The sequence below is a fragment of the Panthera pardus genome, unplaced genomic scaffold (assembly GCF_024362965.1).
Source record: "Panthera pardus isolate Hobbes unplaced genomic scaffold, ASM2436296v1 HiC_scaffold_2, whole genome shotgun sequence".
Lineage (NCBI taxonomy): Eukaryota > Metazoa > Chordata > Mammalia > Carnivora > Felidae > Panthera > Panthera pardus.
In genome coordinates, this window is record NW_026526765.1 from 87,957,131 (window position 1) to 87,973,546 (window position 16,416).

The window sequence follows — 16,416 nt, forward strand, 5'->3', positions numbered from 1 at the left end:
TGTCTCCATCTGTCTCTGCCACTGACTCTCTCTGTCTCTGTCTCTCTCAAAAATAAACATTAAAAAAATTTTTTTAAGTATGACTAGACAAAGAAATGTGAAATGATATAGAATTGCTAAGATGAGGAAGGAATGTTCTCAGAAGGAAAAAACCACCCAAAGGCAACAATTGAGGATGTAGAAAGGGGTTTACCAAGCTGGTTGCAACTTCTCTTAAGAGACAGGACTGTCAATTGAGAAAATGCCAAGGATGAAAAGCTGAATATTGATCATTTCAGTCGGTGATCATTTCCTCCCACTCTTTGACCCAGAAAAGCAAATTAAAACTTTGAAAGAAAAGGAATGAAAAAGTGATGTTCTAATGGTGGGACTCCTTTCCTTGGACAGGGAACCTATGTAAACTGTTACTCATTGTTTTTTCATCTCTGAAGTAAGGCTGGTGAATTACATAGGTGAACACTTTTAACACATCACCACCACAACAAATGGTAAGTGTTAAATGAGTTAAGTAAAAGAAAAACTTAGCCAAAATGAAATGAATCCATTTCAAGGTAAACAACGGGTTTCCATTTCCAGTGAACCTAAGACACTACAAGGGGACCAGATAACATTATCGGCATACAATGAAACCACCTGTTATTCTAGAGTCTAAATTGAGAAATCCAGAAAGTCTCCAGTCTCTCAGTTCAGGATATTTTAGATTTAACAACAAATAAGAGTTTCAAATCTCAAGATGCTAAAGAAAGTGTTTATGATGTAGTAAGTAGCTGATTATAATATTGGGAAAAGATTTGTTCTGATAACATTTTCATGCTTTGGATTTACTTTTTAACATAAAATACTGGTATTTTATAATATTGTACCTAAAGTTTTGCTTCCAAAGTTGTAATAAAGTCTCAAAAGGTAGAATCAAATGAGTATGTAAGAGGAAGCAAAATGAAGGATAATAAAAAATAAAAACAGTCAATGTGAAAGGCAGTGTCTTATCTATATATTAATAATATTGAGGTTAGGACTTCAGGAGCAAGATAACTAAATTTTGGGATTATGCTCCAGAATACATAGACATAGTCACAATGAAGTACAGACCTAGGATTTGGATGCAGAGTCTTTTTCACATTGCAATATTGGGCAACTACCTGACCAGGGATCCCCTCCCCTTCTCCACTCACATGGATGCACACAAAGGAACAGTTGGAAACAGAGCAGGGCTGCCAGTGTCCCACAAATAGGATGGCAAATTTCCCAAGAATTGCACGTAGGGTTAGAGGAAACCAAGGATGGAGAGTGCCTTAAAAAAGAAAATCCACAAAGAGATATCTGACCCTAACCTCGGCTACAGGAGCTAGAGAGAAGAGAAACAAAGACCTAGTTATACAGACGACATTAAAACAAACACATGTACAACATTGATAAGCATTTTGCTTAAAGGAAGAAAAGAACAGGAAGGGCTGAAAGTCTCCACACAGACCAATCTGTTTGATGAAAACATATTTCCTTTTTTCTTTTGCTCTCCTCCAGAAGACAGTGTACAAAGTGCTCATTTATATTTTCTTTGTTTTCATCCCAAAGCTGGAAGATCAAAGAGTTAATAAAACCTCCTTGCTATAGAAGGTCATTACAAAACTAAATGCAGCAATTCAAAGTGGAAAATAGAATGAATGCCAAGGAGATGTTTAACGAAGTAACATTCTACATGTATTCTTTGAAGAACATTTGCAGACTCGTTTGATTGCTTTAGAGCTCACAGGGCACAATGCGTCCTGTGCGGAGCCAACAGTGACTGATGGTTGCGTTCTGCGGCACTGAGGCCAAGCCACTCAGAATCACAAGTATATTTGAGAGTGAATTACCTAATATGGTGGAAATATTCATGAGTATTTTGCATAGCAAAATGGTATTAAAAACTTCCACATTTTCCCCCTTTAGGACTAAATGTCCAAATATAAGACATGAGTCTATTCATTTGAAAAATAATTTGAAGCCCTATTTTCCCAAGAACTGACAAGTTGGATGGCAAGATAAGGGATTAGCTTGATGTTTCCCATTTGCTTTTGAGATCCTTCTTTTTTTTTTTTTCTGTTTCTGTTTCTTTTCCTTATTTTTTGGTCCTTTTTTAGCACTTACATTCTTAGAATGGGAGCAAATACGGAATATAGAGAGGTAGCCTGTGGAATTATCAATATTGTCATAGGATTCATTTGAGAGAGACAGGCTGGTACATTGCACTTGCCTTACTGTGTGACATAAGGCAAGAATTTGCTCTTCACTGTAGCCCTTGAATCTTGGCTTTGAGACCATTGGTTTTTTTCCTAGAAAAGATGCAGAACAGTCTAGAACATCAGAAGTCACCAGCCTGCTGGTGGACCCATGACTATGTGGTGAACCCATGACTATGTGGTGACACAGAGGCCAATGGTGGAGATTATTTAGAGTCTCCGAGGTATAATCAGACTTTTTTTTTTTAGTGTTTAAAAACTTGGGAAATACATGTTGTTTTTCTTTTCAAGACGATAAGGTTCTTCTCTAGGATAATTTGGGAAAACTGGCAAAGCAGGTGTTCAGATAATGATTCCACTCAGAAGAGGAGTGTAATTAAATAACAACATAGGAACATAAAGATATCTGAGATTAAGTTTAAGCCATTAAACTTTTTAATTATTTGGAGCGAATAATTGACCTATTTTACCATAAAATGAAACTTTTGAAGTACTGTTGAATGTTGTCCTGATGCCAGTAGTCTTTTTTTTCCCCCCCTTTTTGCATCAGTGGTGCATGTCACCTTCCTGCGAGGCAACCAGTTTGCAGATCTGGCCAGAGGGAAAATTACTGGGCAACAGAATGAAAAGGAGGCATAAGTCAGCTCAGCTCTCTGAACCCTAGAAAAGGCAACTTCCCTCTAGCTCATGAAAGAGGACGATTGTGCTCAGTACCACTTATCCGGTGCCAACAATCTGGTAAGCCCTCTATTCAGCGCCACACCAAGGCTCTAGCAAGGTGACCCAGAGTTTCGGGCTGAGGTCAGGGAAAGGTCAATGCCTGAAAAATGGAACTAGTCAAAAGGAAAGAATCCTAGGAATGGGTGAGGTTAGTCACCCACAAGAGTAGCCCGATCCACAAAATGGCATAGAAAAGCATTTTTTATGGAATTTAAAGTTCTAAATAATCCCTCTGGCCTCGGCAAGCTGGGGCTAGATGCTCTGAAGTATGCTTATAGTAATCAGCATTCTGTCACGAAAATTCCTATAGACTTCATCCATCTCTTCATTTCTACTTTTCCGTTTCTTCAGTTCCCTCCTCCCCGCCACTCCAAGCTTCGAAACTGAAGACCAGACAATAGGCATGAAGACACTATCACCTTGTTATTAGAAACCCTGTCTAAAAGCTAGTCAGCTTTCCCTTCTCCAGTATCTTTCTGGTGCCTCCCTATAAAGGCAGAGTCAAATACATGCCTACATGATGACGTTAGTTGTGCATGGTATGCCATGAGTACCCATTTTAAATAAGCACTTTCAAGGTAAACGGAACCTTGATGTTTGGAATATTCATTTGTCCTTTCAGAACTGTCCTTCCCTCACGTGATACATATGAGTGCTTCTAGGGTGCCTGTTATGAGCAGAGGTTATCAGGATGAAGGAACGTGGGCTTAGGGTTATTTATTTTCAGGTTAAAAAAAAAGACATTTCTTCCCCTAGATGGCAAAATGAAAACATTTTACAAATAAATCCACAAATAAAACTTGATCACTTTAAAGATGTGAAAAGATTAGGTATACTTTGAAAAGGAGTTTTATTCTAAAGAAGCAACCAGAAGCTGATATGTGTAACTAAAATGTTTACTATTCATCTGCTTTCTTTTTCTAAGAAATCCCCAAATCATGAAGTTAGAAGGTATTTCATTACTTCTCTTTAGTGTGTGGAAGGATGGAGAGAGAAATTTCAATTCTTTTTGTTTTATATTTGTTGTCAAGAATTCATATAAGAAAGTCAATTTTATACAAAATAATTTCATAAAATTACTTTAAAGAGAGTCAATTTCCATAGATCAATTTCAGTAGGTCATATAATATAAGCCTTTTAATATGAGCTCCTTAGTTTTATTAGTACATTATAAATTATTTATCTTGGAAAAAATACATTAAAAACAGAATTAGAATGTCTTTGGTTTATATAGCTCACAGCATTAAGTTAAAATAGTATAATACATGTTATACAGCGAGAAATGTAAATGTGGCCTAAAAGAACATTTTTGAGTCAGTTTCACATTAAACATTGAATAGAAAAGTTGACTTATCTTAAAATAAAGCAAGTCACTATATCACTCTGCTACAAGCAAATGTTTCGTTTGTAAATAAGGATGAACTGACAGTGCTTGAAAGTGTAGTTCATCAAAATCACAACAAGAAACCAAATATTATGAATGTGTAAAATTCCATGTTTATTTAATATCCATTACATAGCCGGTTCATTGAAACCAGACTTTGTAAAGACAAATAACATTTCTGATGAACATAAACAATATCATATAGTTGAAATTCATCCTGTATTTTCACATGAATAAAGATGTCATTATGCAAGAGTTTCAACAATAAAGACCTTGCTGTGAATTGGCATGGCATGCTTCAAGGCAGCACCAGCCTCCGTCAGCTCAAGAGGGGACATTAGCAGCTCTGCGCCAAGGAGCTCAGTGATCCCATGTTCACCCTCAACTGTTGTGGAACCTTTCCCTGATATCAGAGTTGGTGTCCAGTGTGGTCTTTGTCATGGGTACTTCCTCAGAGGACACAAAGCTCAGGCTGGGTATTCCTAATACAAAAAAAGAAAGAAAGAAAGAAAGAAAGAAAGAAAGAAAGAAAGAAAGAAAGAAAGAAAGAAAGAAAGAAAGAAAGAAAGAAAGAAAGAAAGAAAGAAAAAAGGCAGAAAACCAATGGCAATATGCAGATAATGCACTTCTCTAGTGAAGGAGAAGTATTATACTCAATAATACCAATGATTATCTTTATAGTTGCACGTATTTATTGAAGTTTACTGTGTGCCAGGTACAATACTAAGCCCTTAACATTCACTGTTGTATGAAACAGATGAACATAAAGGAAGGGAAGCAAAAATAACATAAAAACATGGAGGGGGACAAAACATAAGAGACTCTTAAATATGGAGAACAAACAGAGGGTTATGGAGAACAAACAGTAGGGATTGTGGAAGGGGGGGATGGGCTAAATGGATAAAGGGCATTAAGGAATCTACCCCTGAAATCATTGTTGCACTATATGCTAACTAGAATGTAAATTTAAAAAAATTTTTTCAATAAAAAAATAAAAAATATGTCAAAAAAATAAGACAAATAAAAAAAGATTTATATCTAAGAAATATTCACTATAGCATTATTTACAATAGTAAACAAATGGAAACATTCCACAGGGGCAATAGTTTGGGAATTAGAAATATGTCAAATTCATAATCAGAATACTATGTAGCCATTAAAATCATGATATGAGGTAATGTCTGTAATTGTCATGTTAAGTAAAAAGAATACAGAAGTTCACAGACTATATAATGTGATATTTGGTTAAAAAAATCCTATATATCTGTGCAGTTAAATTCTGAAATGAAATTTAAAAAAATTCACTGTTGTATAAAATAGTCACAAGAATACTTTAAACACTTTAGTTATTTGTGTTTTATAAACAGGGAAGCTAAGCTCGACAGAAGTCAAGAAACTCGAACGCAGTTTCACAGTAAATAGTAGAACCAGAATGTCCTTTGTGGCATCAAACATGGCTCAGGGAAGACCAGTAGCTTCCTGTGTCTGACATTGTAGATGAGCTGATAGCTTCTTTCAAGCTATTTGTAGCCCTTTTCCACCTTGCTTTTCTCTATTATGGAGGCTAAAATTCCTCACATTCTACAAAGACCTTTTTATGTCTTTCTGATAATATTTTTTCTTCTAATTTTTACATTCTGAACCACAACACAGGTCTTCCTGCTCCTAGGAGTGACCATGTGATAGATTCTGGCTAAGATGTATGGTGAAGTTGCTAGCTAGGTTTTGCAGAATGTTTTTTTAAAAGAGACAAACTCAGTGGTATGGTAGGTCTCTAGCTAAGAGGGTAAACCCCATGTTAAGTATTCTATACAACATATATACACCACACACACGAATGCACACACACAGAGCAAGAAAAACAGACTCCTGGTCCTTTCACCCCTCCACCCTTCTTCTTTACCTATCCTGGATTATCCATCTTCAGATTGGTTGATACATAAAAGAAAAAACAATCCTTCTGGTAAGTCATGTGAATTTGGTCCTTGTGGCTGACTATACTGATCACCTAAAACTGCTTTATAAAGTTTTGTGACTTACTGGGGAAAATAGTCACTAATATTTGTTAAATAAAAGTATAAATGATTGAGCTGTATATCTTAATTGAGGTATATTCTGTTCTGTATTTCTACAATTAAATTAATGCTGGGTGAATTTCCTTTTATTTAAATACCAAACACAAGCACATCTGAAATAGCTATCAGTTCTTTTTGCTCTATGTGTGTAGGTTAAAAAATAAGACAAGCCCTCTGGGCTATGTGCACAGAAAGAATAGCTATAGCCCTGATCAGAGGGTGCCAAAATCTAGAATTGAATTCATTGTTGGGCCCAACAGAAAAGGAAAGGAGAAAATCAAGGGGAGAAAAGAAGACATTTTTGGAAAAGGTAAAACACTCAGATTAAAAAAAAAATTCTGTGAAATTGAACAAAACCCACTTTCGCACCCCCTCCCCCTGTTAATGATTGGAATCCCATTTCCAACACTCATTGGGTGTATGACCAGAGATAAGGTTGTTTCACCTCTGTGAGATTACCAGTTGTTTTCATATATAAAGTCAACATTTTACAGCCCTTCTCATAAGATTGTTTTTGGGATTAACTAAAACAATGAATATAACTTGTCTGGTGCTGTGCCTGACTCATAGAATACAGTTAACAGATTTTAATTCTGCCCCCCACCCAGCTCCCCATTACCCATCCCCTTTGACAGAAAGATGACTTCAAAGACTTCTGTCTAATCTCTGAAAGCATTATTTTTCTTCACAGTCTAGTCCCTATACAAAGATGACATTTGGTTGGACATAGATATTAGTGAAAAAAATGCCTCCAAGAGGGATATAAGCTTCCTGAAGGCAGTAACCATGTCTTATTAATGTTTAATTCTTCAAGAACTTGAGTTTCTAAAGAATGTCCAGTTAAGGTATTTAAAGAGAAAATAACTTTTGAGGCCCCCATATGACCGTTTAATGATTTATCAAGTCTAAAGCCTCCTCTTTTTCAAGGTGTAATCTTGTCAGCATTTACTACCCATTGAGCACAATACTTGAAGACTTGTAAAGTAATTCTGAACAAAGGTAAACCCATATTGTCCATAATAATAGGAAGTCATGAAAAAACAAAAAATATAGTATAATGGTTGTTTACTGTGAACTATTCCCTATGCTAGGCTCCTTTATACATCATCACTAATCATCTTCACAACTATGCAAAATGGGTGTCATTAGCCCCATATTATGAAAGGAAAGCCAGCCACCAAAGACTTGATTGGCACTAATAAATGAATGCAGAGTGCCTTCATCACAGTTTGACTTCAGATCTCTCATATTCCAATGTTGGAGCTCTTCACACTCTACCTACTGCATCCCAGAAGACATGCAGACTATGAATTTCTAGAAAAAAGAAAAAAGTAAAGGAAATCAGACATCCAGTTTGGTGGAAAACAATGTTTGGAGACCTTAATTATTCAGATCTATAATGTCAAAATTATTAATTGCTAATAAAAACCAATAATAGGGTAGGTCTATTTTTAATTTTTTGAGGAACCTCCACAACCCCAATGTTTATAGCAGCACTCTCAACAATAGCCAAATTATGGAAAGAGCCTAAATGTCCATCAACTGATGAATGGATAAAGAAATTATGGTTTATATACACAATGGAGTACTATGTGGCAATGAGAAAGAATGAAATATGGCCCTTTGTAGCAACATGGATGGAACTGGAGAGTGTGATGCTAAGTGAAATAAGCCATACAGAGAAAGACAGATACCATATGTTTTCACTCTTATGTGGATCCTGAGAAACTTAACAGAAACCCATGGGGGAGGGGAAGGAAAAAAAAAGAGGTTAGAGTGGAAGAGAGCCAAAGCATAAGAGACTCTTAAAAACTGAGAACAAACTGAGGGTTGATGGGGGGTGGGAGGGAGGGGAGGGTGGGTGATGGGTATTGAGGAGGGCACCTTTTGGGATGAGCACTGGGTGTTGTATGAAAACCAATTTGACAATAAACTTCATATATTGAAAAAAAATTTAAAAAATAATAAAAATAATAAAAAATCAATAATGCCCAATAGTGCTATTAATAATATAAAAAAGTCTCATTTAATCTTCACAACATTCTGTGAGACAGATGTTATTGCCTCCTTACCTGAATAGATGTTGACATTTAGAGAGAGCAATGGCTTTTCCAAGTAACAGATCTTGGACTTAAATTCTGACTTCATCACCTAGTCTAGTCCAGTCCATCACCATCACCTTTCCAGTATACCACCACATTCTGCCTGCCATGCTACTTTGCCTAAATTTCAGTGAAAAAAGGACAAAAGAAGATATGGCAACATGGAGTAAACACCATCTTTGGCTCTTCCAAAGGGCCTTTACTAGATCTAAATGCTTTCTGCTGACAAGGCTTTTTTTTTTTTTAATGTCTTCTGAGAAGGCATTCTGATAAAGTATGGATTCAACAGAACAAGTCTTCCCACTGAGCAAGTATTAAAGCGATTTTCTGAAGGTCCTTAGTTCATGCTTGGTTTTCAGTATGTCCTTTTCCTTCTTAACATCTGTTTTCAAATGAGCAGTGAGGAATCACTTTAAGGACTAGAATAGCTCTGGGATATTTAACAGATGCTGGAACTTATGTTTTGGGCGCCAGTTCAGATCCAAAGATATATGGTTCTCTCCTCTTCTAACCTATGACTTTAAGCAGTAAGAGCAGACCAGTGTGTTTAAACTAGTATATTGTACCATAAAACCATTGTTTCCTATTTTGATTTAGAGATGCTGGTGAGGAATCAACTAGGATTGTTACCACTGAGAACTTGCACGGCAGTAACCATCATTCACTCCAGTGACACATGGTGTGTCTCTTGTGCTTTTTGAAGCAGGACAGCTGGATATAAGCAATCAGGTGAGGTGGGATAGCATACATTCCTTTAAAAAATCTTTCTGAGTTTGGAAAAGGTGGAACTAGGGTGAGCAGCAGATAGAGCAGCAAGCAGTAGCTAACCAAGAAGAAAGATGATAATTCAAGCTGGGACTAAATTAAAATGAACAGAAAGAAAGCCCAAATGAGCCAATAGCTAAACATGGGAATGAAAAAGACTTAAATGCCAAACATATCAACCTTGAAGACTAGAGGACCCTGGACAATACAGGTGACAATCAAAGCCAAAGGCACTCAGCACTCAGTTATTCTTTCTTTTTAAGGTTATGTATTTATTTTAAGAAGGAGAGAGAGTGTGCATGCTAGCAGGGGAGGGGCAGAGAGGGAGGAAGAGTGAGAGAATTCCAAGCAGGCCCCATACTGTTTCTGCAGAGCCTGACGTAGGGCTCAGTGTGGGTCTGGAACCCATGAGCTGTGAGATCATGACCTGAGCGGAAATCTAGAGTCAGACGCTCAACCACTGAGCCACTGAGGTGCCCCAAGTTTTTGATGCCCCTTAAGTGTTAAAAACACTGTCTTCCAATTTGACAATAAATTTCATATTTAAAAAAAATAAAATTAAATTAAAAAAAATAAAAAATAAATAAAAACATTGTCTTCAGATATTATTAAGGAAAGATACCTGAATCAGGAAGACTCAATTATATTTATAGATAACATTCTGGCTCCTGGAGTGGGCCAAAGATGTAAAGGCATCCTTCTAAACCTAGTGTTTGCAAAGGCTTCTTTCTGTTTGTGCTCTACATTACATAGTTCTCCTTTTATTCCTTCTTGAACCGCTATTTACTATTGTGATATACCATATTAGCAAAAGCAAACACTTCTGTTTCACTCTTCTAACATATATCTATTAATTTAGCCTTCACAACAAACCTCTGAGATAGGATCTATTATTATCCCCATTTTACAAATGAAGAAACAGCACAGAGAAGTCTGGCAGGTTCCCAAAGTCATGCAGGTAGTTAGTGAAACCAAGCCATCTTCTCCAAGTCCTTGCTCTTAACCACTACACAAAGATGCCTTGCTTAACTCTTTAATGCAGTTAAAATATTTGACAGTCCTCTAAGAATAAAATTTCACTACAAACAAACTTATAGGTAACTTCCAGGTATTAGTGGGTCCATAACTGACCTGAAAAATCAAATTGTTTTTATTAAACTATGATTTAATTTCTAGTCTCTTTTGGTATGCAATTATATTGCATAAAATATAGGAATAAAATATATTGTTTTACTTACGTGATGATAATAATTATTAGAGAAATCTGAAAATTTCAGGAAGAACCTAAAAATTATAATTTTTTAAATGGCTGAGTTCAAAAAGCCAAGCTAAAGCTAATGGGGCACCTCTTTGAGATGTGTTTAGTTTACAAATAACAAAAGACTCCTATATTCCTACCATCATTTGTGGGCATTGTAAACATTGTATTAATGAAAATGCTAGTTCTGTTGGTGGCATTTTAAACAAGGAAGAGGCGGCTGTACTTTAGAGCTGAACATATACATAATTGGAAAAGGTGATGATGAACTAAACCATATTTACACAAACATTTGAAGTAATCGCTCATGAGTCCTGTAGAATAGTTTTCCCCTTTTAAAATGATCACACACAGTACCCTATTGGTTCATTTCTTGGCATCTTATTCATGCTGTAAAGCTCCCTGCTGGATAGGAAATCTAGTCTCCGTCACCACCTTTTTTTCGAATTAAGTTTCTCTCTCTTGCTGGGTGCATGAATGAAGTAAAATCTAAGGATTTTTCAATTTGTTTCATAATTTTTTGAAATGGGAATTTCAACCAGTGGCCATCAGAACGACAAACTCCAAAACTTTATGTCACAGTAGCAAAGGATGTGCATAGGAGAGTGTGTGTGTGTGTGTGTGTGTGTGTGTGTGTGTGGTTTATTTATGTGCCCAGCCAGAGACTATTGCAGTGATGACAAAAATTGGAGAATAGAGACTGGTAAATATGCTCTCTGTGGAGAAAAAATGCAAATTTAAAATGAGTTGGACTTTCCCTCTACTACATATTTATTTACCAAAGTCATAGAAAACCCGAACTCATTTCAGGCTTCTTGAAAAGTAAACCAAAAAATGATTAAGCATCTCTGATAAAAGTGTGCATATATGGCTAGAATGCTAAATATCACAGATGAAAAAAAAAAAGCAACTTCCTATACTTTAAAAAAAATCCCCCCCAAAACCTATTCTGACCAAAAATCACTTCCAAGCAATCTAGTAAGTAAAGTGTGAATGTATTAACCTGATGGTTTTCTGAAGTTTTCCTGACAGTTGCACATGTAAAGTTTCCATCTCTTACCTTTCTAGAAGCATGAACTGTCCATCTGTGTATCCTAGACATAACAGTATCCAAGACGACACCAGCATAAAGTATAATGAAGTAGTGTTTCTCAAAATGTGATGCAGGAACTCCTCGAGTTCCATGAAAATCCTACACATAGCCTGTGGATGGTCTTTGTAAGGTTAATCAAATATCAGTGGCAATGGCAACACTCTTTGTGCTGGCATGAGCTAATAATCTACTTATGATATATACTAAAATTAGATGTCAGTTCATTATTGCCTCATCAAAAAGAGCACTAATTCTGATGAATTACTTTGATGGGTACGGCTGGGGTAGGAGCAGTAGGGTGTGGATTCTTTAGTTTTATCCGAGTGGTGTAAGGATTCAAGTATTTTTCGACTCATGTTCTTGGGACACCCATTTTTGTAGCCTCCTGAGATTTCCTAAATTGTTGTTTTACTGATCCTGAATCCAAAGAGAAAAAAGTTGACACCTTCTAAAAGAGATAGGTTTCAAATGACTATATGGGGTGCAATTTACATCGGAATGATTTCTCTTAATTTTGAGCATTAACCATTCCCATTGCTGTAGTACCTCCCAAAGGAAGCATGGTTCATAGTCTTCAGACTGCCTTTTGGCACAGTAACATATTCTCAATCTCACAGTAGTAGCCTGAAGGGCAGGAATTGTGGCCTTTTTTCTTCCTTCTTTGTATCCCTAGCACCTAAGAGTGTGCTCCATAGAATCAATTTGAATGAATGCCTGGAGACACCTAAAGTAGATGATTTGGTGTATAGTTATACTCGATTACCTAAATATAAAATTACTATCGTATAGAAAGTAAAAAACATAATCCTAATGCTTTTCAAAAATGTACAACCACTTCATGACATGCCAAGATGGCTCCTGATATAGAGTCCTTCTGTGACAAGCTCACTACCCCACATAATCATTTGAAGAAACACTGGCCCCCACTTTCATATCGCCTTCCCACCTTACGTATATAATTCTATATGAGTTTAAAAACCTCTTCGTCCCAAGATTTAGACCCACTAACCTTAGGTTTCGCTAACCAATTCCATGTGGTTTTATAATAGCATCTATTCTACAGTGCTCAACATCTTACAACATGCTTTTTCATGAGCACCTGTGTTTTGGAGAAAGTGACCAGTCTGTCACCATGCAGGCCCCCTAATGTCAGCTCACTTCTCTTTTGGCACCTTTCTGGCCCACCAGAGATTGTGGAAGAGGGATACTGTGAAAAGACTATTTAAGTCCACTCATCAAAGCAATTTAAGTGATGTATTGGATTAAAGTGTTATCACTATCTTAGCCAGTTAGGTTCCTGAATGGACTGGAGGAGAGAAAACCTTTCTGATGTACTTTGACTTTAAATTTTAAGTCCGAGTTATTTACCTCCCGAACTTACAATCTCCAACTTTCCTATTTCTACACTTCTGAATAATTGTTCCCTCTTTCTGGAATGTTCTTCCTGGCTCCTCTGGGATAGCAACTCAAATCTTCTGGGACTATATCCAATGCGATCACCTCTGGGAAATGTTTCCCAGTTTTGTCATTTGTCACAAGCACATTTGTCAACATGTGCTTGTGATTGATTTTTCTTACATATTTTCTTGGGCAAACTCTAAGGCCTGTGTCTAATTCATGTTCATGTCTATATAATATTGAAGAGAGTGTCTGATTAGTACTTAGTAGATACTAAGCAAACATTATGGTAAGTGTAAATAATTAATGACTGCAACCACCTCTCAGAGATTTCAATTCCTTCTTCCTGGAATGGAATGTAGAATTAAGCCCTGAAAAAGGAAGTGACCTTAAAATTTGTTATTTTTTTAATTATTATTAAAGAAACTACTCTTTAAGGAGGGATGGAAGAAAGGAAAATTTCTCCTTGGGTTTTACTTGGAGAGGTCACATCTTTGTTCTTTCAAAGTCGGCAAACATCAAACAGTTATTATTCAGGCTAATTTAATTTTCATGGTACTGGGCTATTTTATTATAATTAGCTTCTTATACTACTAATAAAGAAGAGAAAAACATATACAAGGTGAAAGCATCTGTCTTCACAAAACCAAATGCCAACAATTCCAAGATCTTCACTCTTTCCATGGTGGTTATATATCTGAGCTTGTCAATGTTAGAATAGACTTTAAGCTCCTGGTCATTTCCTCAAGCAAATATGATGAAACCAAAGGATCAAATAATGTTTTCAATTTATAATGTCTCACTACAAATTTTTAATTTTTTATAAATGAATTATTAAAGCTGCAAATGATAGTGGCTTCCTTTGAAGAATTATTTAAAGCTCTCTTTAAGTACTTAAAAGATAATAAAGAATAAGAAAATTCTGTGATTGGTTAAAGGGCAAAGGTATGTGTGCTATTGATGACGGCAGGAAACAGTCTGCCAGGTGACTTCAATTCAGCTGAATCATGTGACCCATATTTGTTGAGTAGAGAAACCAAGAAGTAGGCCAGTTAAGGAGGCTTGACAAAGATTGGAGACCCCTGGGTCAGAAACCCTGCAAGCAAAGATAAGTGATTTTTTTTTTTTTACTGAAAAGGATCAATACCTTATACATCTAACTAAGCTGTCTTCTCCATCAGCTAGAGTATGTCTTTTAGTCTCCTTGAGACTCAGTGCCCTCATTTGTAAATGGGACCACTGTAACATCCTTGGTAAATGATGAGGACAGGCAGACCTGAGATAACAACCCTTTCTGAACTCACCTAGAAAGGGGAAAGCTAAGAGAGAGAACCCTACTGGGAATTATACTTCGAATGGGAGGCTGAATGTTGGGAGTAGATTCCACACAGCTATGGGATGACTTGGTTTTGGTAAGTAAATAGCTCTTTGTGTCTGATTCCTCACTGATGGAATGGAGAGGTTTTTCAGGAAGTATAAAACAATTGAAACCTATAAGTAAGAGCAAAGTCATAAAAACCATCTGCAGTCGCATAAACTAAACGGACTCACTCTGACATGAATTGCTAAAGAGGCATTGTGGAATCTTCACATGTAGTGTGGCTTCTAGTCTACTCTCCTACCCCTGTTTCAGGGAGGATTGTGAGAGAGAAGTTATAACGACTGGGTACCTGAGATGAATCCTGAATGGCGCAGGGTGCATGACATGATGCTCCTGGCATCAGGACAGAATGCTCCTGAGACCATGTCATGCACAGCAGTCTCATGAGTGAGCCAAGGGGTTGTAGAGATGGGTTCCAGGCCTTTGTGAGAATGGTTTGCAAGTGATCCCCAATTTCAAATGGCGATCCTTTTCGCTGTGCTCAGATACACTGCATCAGAAACGAATCTGCTCAGGAATTCTTAGAAGACAATCAAATAGGGTGCAGCAGCTTCTTCCTTCTCTGGGGAGTTATGCTGAGCAGCCTCCCTTCCACATATATTGTGCTGTGCGTGGAATGGTGGGGGGGGGGTCCCTTGGAATTCTTCAGAGACTGAAGCCTCTCTAAAGGCTATTTGGCTGGGCTCTCAGAATCAAGAATGAACACGTTAGAGCCAGAAGTGGGTCTGAAAATGGGAATCCTCAATTTGGGAGAGTATTAGTAACTTAGAAAAGGTGGTGAATTTATTTTTACCTCATTAAACAACCTGAATGTTATTTAGACATTAAGAGAGAGAATCAGTGTAATTGTTTCCCATTTCAGCCCTTGGACTTTATTTCATTAATAGATGTTAGTTACTTCTTTAGACAACCAATATATAACACAGATGCCTATTAGTCCCAACATCTGAATAAAGGAAACTGAGGCAGAGCAAAGTTAAGGAATTCATTCTCATCTGACTGGAATTCTTAAATATATTAAATGCCTTACTCTGTTTCACCTCTTTCCATATACAGCATAGATTTTAACACCTAAATGATTAATTCACCAGCTTGACTCTGCTACCCACCTTCTCTCTTCCCCCGCTTTCCCACTGGGAGATTGGCTTCAGTTCATAGATAATACATGGACAAGAGGACAAGAGGAAAGCTTTTATTTATTTATTTATTTTTTTATAAGTCAGTAGTTCGGTGACCGCTCTGTCATTCTGAAATTCTGTTCCTTGTGCTCCAGAATGTCTACTCAGCTGGAGTGGCCAGTACCTTAAGAGGCCATGAGTCTCCATCAGTAGAAGGAACTTGCTCCTCTATCCCCCTCAGACCTCACAGAAATACTTTGTCAAGAATCTCTGGATTTCACAAAGACATGTAGATTTCTTATCTCAAACTGCAAGTTTCACTATAATATTTTTAAGATCTTTAAGACCCATAATTTCCCTGAATTCAAACCTCTTTCTAGTAGCATTTAGGTTTGTATTTCAACGAGACCCTATACATGTGAAAAGATACATATTGTTTAGGAAATTAGTCATTAGGTTTACAAGTATTTACGACTTGTAAATTTAAAACAAAACATATTTTGATTTACTCAGACGCTAGCCTCAAAAGAGAAAAAACACAAGTTTAGCTTTTAATTTAATCTTAAAAAGTTTTATACTGGGGAATTTTTTTCTCCACTTTGGTTCTCAGCTAGCCCATGTCTCACAAATATAGTTTAATTTTCCTGATATTTACAGTTCCTCTGAAATAATCTTATCAAGTCACTCCTGTCATTCATTGTTTTTCAAGCTCAAAGTTAATGTGTAGTATTCACAAAGCGATAGGGGAAAGGACATTTTATTTTATTTATTTAAAAAAAATTTTTTAACATTTATTCATTTTTGAGAGACAGAGAGAGACAGAACATGAGTGGAGGAGGGGCAGAGAGAGAGAGAGAGGGAGACACAGAGTCTGAACCAGGCTCCAGGCCCTGATCTGTTAGC

General features: G+C 36.7%; 1 long non-coding RNA gene across 1 annotated transcript in view; it reads right to left on the reverse strand.

The window, feature by feature from the left end:
• Window positions 1-4,413: 4,413 nt before the first annotated feature.
• LOC109274887 (uncharacterized) overlaps window positions 4,414-16,416 on the reverse strand; it is a 39,035-nt gene continuing 27,032 nt past the window's right edge. Inside the window, exon 3 of the long non-coding RNA XR_002083895.2 lies at window positions 4,414-4,805. This is a non-coding gene — a long non-coding RNA (uncharacterized LOC109274887). The remainder of the gene's footprint in view (window positions 4,806-16,416) is intronic.